Below are 8,050 nucleotides of genomic sequence, written 5' to 3'. Positions count from 1 at the left end.
CTCTGGATGATCGAAGAACCAAAAGAGATGCTGGCATAATATGGGGTCTCCCCCTTCAGCGGGATCAAAAAAGGTTGTATTAAAGTTTTGATTGGTTAATAACATGGTAATTGCCCCTGCCAGTATCGGAAGTGATAATAAAAGTGGAAATGTTGTCACTAGAAAGGACCACACAAATAGAGGTGATCTATGCATAGTCATTCCAGGTCCACGCATGTTGACGATAGTTGTTATAAAATTAATAGAACCTAAAATGGATGAAACACCAGATAGATGAAGACTAGAAATTGCTAAATCAACTGCTCCTCTAGAATGGCTGGTAATACCACTTAAGGGCAGATAGACCATACACCCAGTGCTGCTACCCACTTCTACTAAGGCTGAGCTTAATAGAAGCAAAAGACTTGGAGGCAACAACCAGAATAAAATATTATTTAATAGTGGAAATGCCATGTTAGGCTCACCTATCAAAATCAGAACAGACCAATTACCAGATCCACCTATCATCGCCGGCATAACCATAAAAAAGATCATTAAAAAAGCCTGAGCTGTTATTAAAACATTATAAAGTTGATGATTCCTACCAAGAATTTGATCGTCGGGTCGTGCTAATTCCATATGAATCAGTACCGAGAAACATGTGCCCATCACTCCAGCAATGGCACCGAAGATGAAATAAAAAGTCCCCATATCCTTGTGGTTAGTGGAGAATAGCCATCGGACCAGATTTGTCATAAAATTAAGATTATTTTATTTTCTTCCTTATCAGAGAGGGCCTGTGGGGCTTATATATTGGAAAGGGGGGAGTGAGGAGGGATTTTTTGGTAAAGCAAGACTGATTAGCTCGCCTAAGGGTCGTAGCAGAAGAATTCCCCATCTGCGAGCTATTGTGGATCTATTCTCAGAAAGGAATGAAAGGAATGACTTTCCTTACCTAATAACATCTTAATCTATGATCTACGAATAAGAAATAGGAGCATCTAGCCGGGTATCAGTCAGTAGGCGGAGAAGAAGTCAAAGGCAAATATCTCTTTGCCCCCCTCTTCAGTCAATGCTTTGGCCTTCGTCTCTATGGGCTTTCAATTCGAATAAATCCAGCGAGCCTTCATGCGTGGACTTGGGCTTGCTTACTGGTTTCGCTGAGGCTGGGATTCCTTACCCGATGAGTCTGGCTAGGCTATTAGGCACCTTTGGTCTAGGCTTTCTCAGGCCTATCCAAAAGTCTGAAGTGCCATCTACAGAAGGTCTAATTCTGAGCCAAAGCTTTATTTATTGCCCTATTCCCTTTCCTGACCAAAGTCACTAAGGAGGGGCAAGGGAGGACTGTAATTCGTCTGAGCTTAGTCTTCTGTACTGAGACGATTGGACGTTGGGGAAAGGGCACTCATCGAAGAAGGGCCTGCCGTACTACAAGGTGAAGAAAACTCCTTCTCTTATAGTAGAGGAGCTATTGAATAAAAAAGAAAGTATTCAAGAAGTGAGAGAAGGAATTATAAAAGAAATAGCTTTCGACTAAAGACGCAAACGATGAGCAAAAGTCTGCTTTAATAAAGTATCTCGGGGGAACCTTAAGACAGGACATCGAAGCAAAGGTATGAAGGTACGGCAATGCAGCTCAGTCTAGTCTGAGGGGGAGTGGGACTGTGAAAGCTACAGCAAGGGGAAAAGACTTTCACCAGTTTCTTGAGTGAGAAACGGATGTTGGTGAAAAAAGGAAGTTGAGTTCAAGTTTAGAGCACATGGCATAAGCCAAAGATCCCGGGATGACTCTAAAATCTAACAAGATAATTCTGGTTAAACCAGACATTCCTCAGAGCAAGTAAAAATCTTTCAAAAATAGAATCAAGAAAAAGTGCTAGAACTGATGTAAGATCCGCTACAACTAGAAGTCAACTGGCACCTTCTTAAAGCGCCTGCCTGGCTTTCAGGTCACTTGAGAAGGGAACAAAGCTTAGGTCTCAAAGAAGTCCTCTCATCTTGAGGTGAGGGTGGGATTCCTATCGAAATCAGAAAAGATGAAAAAGGCTATCTATGTCCAATTCAAAGTTTCTTGCATTTTCTGATGCAGTTGGCGACAAGAGCTTCTTATGAGCCTGAATGTAATCTTTACCTTAAAGCTTCTTAAGATTGTTAAACAACACTATTTGACTTGATGCGCTGAGAGCGATGAAGAAGGATTTTTGGGGTATTATCAAGTGCGTATTGCCGAGGGTGAACATATTTCTTTTCTCTTGTGTTGGCTTTGTAAGTTCCTGTTGTGCATCCCTGCCCGATCATTTTCTTCTGATTATCTCTTTTTATCCAAACTACTAGCTTCTGGGAGGAGGGTTATAGACTCATTCAGGTTGATACGGACTCCCTGGTTTCTATACAGAAGCTGCAAAATGGCTGGGCTTGAGGATCCACATTTCAATATTATCCTGAGAATCAGAGAGCTAATGAGAAGGGGTTGGAGGTGTGAATTGAGACATATTTAGAGGGAAGGAAATGTGAAGATGTGTTGTGTAAGCAAAGTATCGGTCCTTCTCCTGTATTAACCATCCTATGTGACCCCGTACTATAATCAAACAGTGGAAAAAGAATGATAACTTAGGTGCAACGACACCTAGAGTTGTGAAGGTAAGTTAGAGCGTAAAGACTTAACATGTTCCAAAAAAGAAAGTATACATGTCTCTCCCTCACGGATATTCTCCACAGGGGGAGAACTCAGTTTGCCGCTTGAATCAGTCCCTTTATGGACTTAAACAAGTATCCCAAAATGGGTTTGCCAAATTAGCTTCTGTGGATGCTGGTTTTCTTCAATCCCAGGCAGTCCCTTTTTACTCGTCGACGTGGAAACTATTCTTTTTTTTTATTTTAGTATATATTGATAAAATTGTAATCATTGGTAATGATATTTAATTCATCATATCAAATAGTTGATTTGGAGATAGAGGTGACGGGGGAAGAGTATCGGGAGTGGTATATTCCTAAAGACATCGAGATCTTTCTTATGCTATTCTCCGGTCAGATCTAGGTGTGAACCAGGAGCTTGCCATTGTGGAGAGACAATGAATATACCAATTACTACTCTGTATATCTGATGTGTTCTTCGAAGTATTGGAATGCTGATCAGAGACGGGCGATGGTTCAGAAGCTCTAGGAGTTCCCGTTCTCGCTTTTCTTGATCTTCCATAAAGTTCGCCTGCTTTGAGAGAGGAGAGACAGCCATTTGATGCATCACAATGGAGAAAAGTACTATATGATTTATGTTTCCTATGCAGCTACTACAGCTAATAAGCTATGCATGGTGATATGTGATGCATGCTTTGACTTCTAAGGCTTAACAGGTCCTTTTGGTCGATTTCTAGTTGATTGCCTCAACCTATCGATTGAGTGAGTTGGAGAAGAAAGTCTTAGAAGGCTAAGACTCTATAAGTTTCCACGTCGGCTCTTCATTTCCACCCGTCGATGCAATAAAAGCTATTAATACCATATTTGGTGGTTCAGACATTTCAGCTGCTACAATTGGAGTTGACGATCCTAGTTCTGTTAGAGTAAGAGCTCTTGCTGGAATAACCAGTGCTAGTTACTTGACTGTTGGAGGAGAAAGCACTGTGTGAAATGTTCACGTAGAAGCTCATCTTTCATCTGCAGGTATAGACTTATTTTGATTCTCATATCTTTTCCTATTTTCAGTTTAAGCTGCCGGAATGACCGGGGGCGTTTATCTGGTTATTTCTTTTGGACTCACCAATACCCCTGCCACGTTCTTCTCCCTCCACAATGATTTATTCCACCCGTACTTAGACGACTGGTAGTATACTTTAATCGTGGACTGTAGCTATTCGTTAAACGACCACTTTCACCACCTTCGGACCATTTTTAAGGTATTAAAGAAAAATCCCCTCTATGTTATGTAAAGACAAATGCTCCTTTAAACAGACGGAGATCCTCGGAATAGGGCATTAGATGGGCATCAGAGCCATCAAAGAGTGGCAAGCACCCACCAAGGTAAGAGAGCTAAGATCATTTTAAGGACTCGTTTTCTATTACCGAAGATTCATTGTAAGTTACTCAAAGAGAGTGAAATTGCTCGAGCTAAAGCGAACAGAAAAATAGGTTTAGAGACATTCTCTCTAACGCCCTCAACCCGACTATGGGATATTTATCAATGGTGTTGTTTGAAGCTTTCCATCGATCAGTCGCTTCTTGAATTACATAGTTTTAGTCATATCCGATGCCTTCACCAATTTCTTACTTAGCAAAGGTAGGGCACGGGGTCACTTTTCCTTTCTCTATCGTGCGACGAAGCGGGTTAACAAAGTCACGATCAGATAGGTTGAAATATCTCTGTCAAGGAGAGAGTGAAGCATAGTAACTTTTGGAATGAATAGAAAATTCTCATCAGGAAGGCCTTGTATGGACTAAAACAAGCAAACTTCGGCTCGAAAGCAAGGGGAAGAATTGCTCAGATACCCGTGAGTGAGGCTTATTTGGGTCGTGTTGTAAATGCCCTGGCTAAACCTATTGATGGTAGAGGTGAAATTTCAGCTTCTAAATTTCAATTAATTGAATTTGCCACCCCGGGTATTATTTTGCGTCGTTCTGTATATGAGCCTCTTCAAACCGGGCTTATTGCTATTAATTCGATGATCCCTATAGGACGTGATCAGCGAGAATTCATTATTGGGGATAGACAGACCGGTAAAACAGCAGTAGCCACAGACACCATTCTCAATCAACAAGGTCAAAATGGTTTATGTGTTTATGTAGCTATTGGGCAAAAAGCGTCTTCTGTGGTCCAGGTAGTAACGACTTTACAGAAAAGGGGAGCGATGGAATACACTATTGTGGTAGCTGAAATGACGGATTCCCCTGCTACATTACAATACCTTGCTCCTTATACAGGAGCAGCTCTGGATGAATATTTTCTGTATCGTTAACGACACACTTTAATCATTTATGATGGTCTCTCCAAACAAGCGCAAGCTTATCGCCAAATGTCTCTTCTATTACGAAGACCGCCCGGTCGTGAAGCTTGTCCAGGAGATGTTTTTTATTTGCATTCACGCCTTTTGGAAAGAGCCGCTAAATTTAGTTTGAGTTTAGGTGAAGGAAGTATGACCGCCTTACCAATAGTTGAAACTTAATCGGGAGATGTTTCGGCTTATATTCCTACTAATGTAATTTCCATTACTGATGGACAAATCTTCTTATCCGCCGACCTATTCAATTCTGGAATCAGACCTGCTATTAATGTGGGTATCTCCCTTTCCAGAGTGGGGTCCGCAGCTCAAATAAAATCCATGAAACAAGTAGCTGGTACATGAAAATTCGAACTAGCCCAATTCGCAAAATTTGAAGCTTTTGCTTAGGTTTCAACGGCATCCCTAGCTGTACTGATCTATTTGGCAGTTCACTACGCGCCGAATGATTCTTTGCTATTTCCTCTTTCTCGTCCCTATTATTTGATTAGTGCTTCCTGAAAAGAGTTCCCCGTAAGAGGGACAGTCATAACAAGATTATGATTAGTGGTCTTAGAATGAGGATTCTGTAGAGCGTTGGCAGCCCGTAAGGGGTTCATACCACAGGTATAAATGAATTGTGCACCTTATCAACATAAAGAAATAAGGTGCACAATCCAAGCGCTAAATAGATTGGGGAATCTGTGCTAGGTATAGGTATCAGGAGACGGATGCGATCCAGTTACACTCTTCCTTAGCTAGCACTAAGCTATTTCATAACCTTGTCTCATGCGGTAGAAGATTCAAATAGAAGAGGGTTTTATCGGCTTCGTAAGGAGCCCTATCTATTAGGGTTAGACAACTAATATTGTCTAGTAGAGTAAAATATAGGATAATTAGCAATAGGTGAATTCACCAGTTCAATAAAGATTGATCCATTAGCGCTGATAGCTCTATTTTGGGGGGATAAAGGAAAATCTCCCCCTTTGCCTTCCTGAGTTCCCCTAGGATTGATAGTTTTTGACCATTGTCTTATACTAGTGCAAGGTTAGAGTCGAATTTCAAGTAAACAATAGGGCAATCAAATGCCAACTCTACTACAGCTTTACCACTTCCTGTATGCGTACTGGCTTCCCTAATTGCTTGATTCAATCCACTTACTCATTGCCTTGAGAAAGAAAACTGCTCAATCCAGAGAAAAATCCGATTAGAGTAGTTCTCTAGAAGCCCATTATAGTAATACTGCAAAGAACGCATATGAAAGTTGTCCTCGATACACCTTTTTTCCTGACTTACTTCTTAGGAAATGAGACTTCCCACCTTGATCAATAATCATTTTGATTTTCCTAATAGATTGCATTGGTCTAAAATGCTAACTTGAATAAAGTCCCTTACACTAGTTCAATTCTTTTTTGGTTATTAGCAAACTTTGAAGAACATTTTCTCGATCTTCACTTCAACTGGCCGGATGTGGATGGAACGTATGCTACGAGTGCTTTAGTTGCGACGTGGGTACTGGTTGTATTCTAAGTTGATTCAACAACAACCTAAGTTTCTTTATTTCAACAAATTTCCTGTTCGGATAAGATAGTGAGTGTCAGGAGAAAGAAAAGAATTAGAAGCGTCTCTAATAGGTTCACCAATTTATTAACTCTTGCCAGGTATCCCGATGTCTCATCATAAGATGTTGGTGAGTCTTAGGGTCAAGGGCTTCTTCACAGCCTGAAACCCGATTCCTTTGCTTTATTAAATCCCGCAAGTCACTTCGTTCTCCAGTCTCCTTCTAGGCTTCTAGTAGCCCTTCTTCCTTTCACCAAGATAAACTGGAACCTTATAGCAAGAATAGCCCTAGAGGGTCTTACCCTTACTCCAGACTTAGACACTCTATCTATTAGGCTCTCTTTTAACTGCTATGAGACTTATTAACAACGTATGATAATTCAAACTTTTAAAACTCTTAGACACGGTAAGAAGACTAGACATATAAAGTCCTTCTCTTTTCTAGCGGCTCTTTTTGAGTTTAGTCAAGCCCTATCCCCGAGTCCCAGCTCTTTCAGACTTATTTCAATAAATTCAATAAAAAAGGGTACAAGTAAATCAGAGCTTGAGAATATAGCTATTGCGAAAACTATCTCTGCATAGGGGAATGCCAACGACTTCAAGCAAGAAACGTAGTAACTAAACTCTAAGGAGAGGATAGAAAGTTCCATGTCTGAGAAGGAAATGATATATTGGCAAGAAGATATGTGTGGCCAGTAGCTTTCACTGTTAATCTGTTCTCGTACTATAAAGAAGCATGAATGTCATACTGGTTGGATTATATAACGTATAGCCAGTCATTGTAAATTTCGAATAAGTTTTAAGTTATAACATAGCCCAACGTCAAGGTGAGATGCCCAGTCCATCTCTTTAAAAAAGAAGGTTCATCCTAGCTTAGTCGAAGTCTAAGGCAAAACCAGAATCCCAACAGTGCTAAGCTAGTAGGATTTTCTCTTGGAAAGAAAAGACTAGATAAGCTATCAAATCAGTAGACAGGCTGGAAACTCTACGAGGTACGCAGTAACTCGACTGTAGAGATCCGGTAGAAAGCCTTCTTCGTCAATATATAATCATTGAATGGAGGATAACAGCTGAGAAGGATATGAAAGACTACAGTTCAAAGCGAACTAGCTAGAGCGGGATCTGCTGAACCTGAGGGAAAAAGGAAAGAAGCAAGCTTGGGTGCTTTATTTCTTTTTGCTTGTAGCATGATCTGTAGGCTGAAAACAAACCCAATCAAAGTGAAACTCTCCTTTCCTTAATTGTTCTAAGTAAGAGAATTGGCATTACCTTCAAAAGGTAGGAGCTCAAATGCAGCTCGATTAGGGTAGACCCAGGGAAAGAGCTGTGCACAAAGGTTTGAACCATGGGGATCCTCGAGCAGATACCATTACAATGGAGAAGCTCATCTTCCCATTACCGGCGGAGAACTCAAGGGCTCCAAACTCCTTAGGTCTTGTTTTGTAAGCTCGAAGCTTTAAAACCTGTCGAAATGAACTTACCACTCCACTAACATAAGCTTACTAGATCAATTGTTTCACTACCGAAACACGTACCGTACACGC

At 40.8% G+C, this 8,050-nt stretch overlaps 1 pseudogene; it reads left to right on the top strand.

Moving 5' to 3' along the window:
- Window positions 1-1,051: 1,051 nt before the first annotated feature.
- On the top strand, window positions 1,052-5,357 carry LOC124891397 (annotated as a pseudogene).
- Window positions 5,358-8,050: the final 2,693 nt, after the last annotated feature.

The sequence above is a fragment of the Capsicum annuum genome, unplaced genomic scaffold (genome assembly GCF_002878395.1).
Source record: "Capsicum annuum cultivar UCD-10X-F1 unplaced genomic scaffold, UCD10Xv1.1 ctg3484, whole genome shotgun sequence".
Classification (NCBI taxonomy): Eukaryota; Viridiplantae; Streptophyta; class Magnoliopsida; order Solanales; family Solanaceae; genus Capsicum; species Capsicum annuum.
This window is presented reverse-complemented; position numbering and strand designations above follow the sequence as displayed.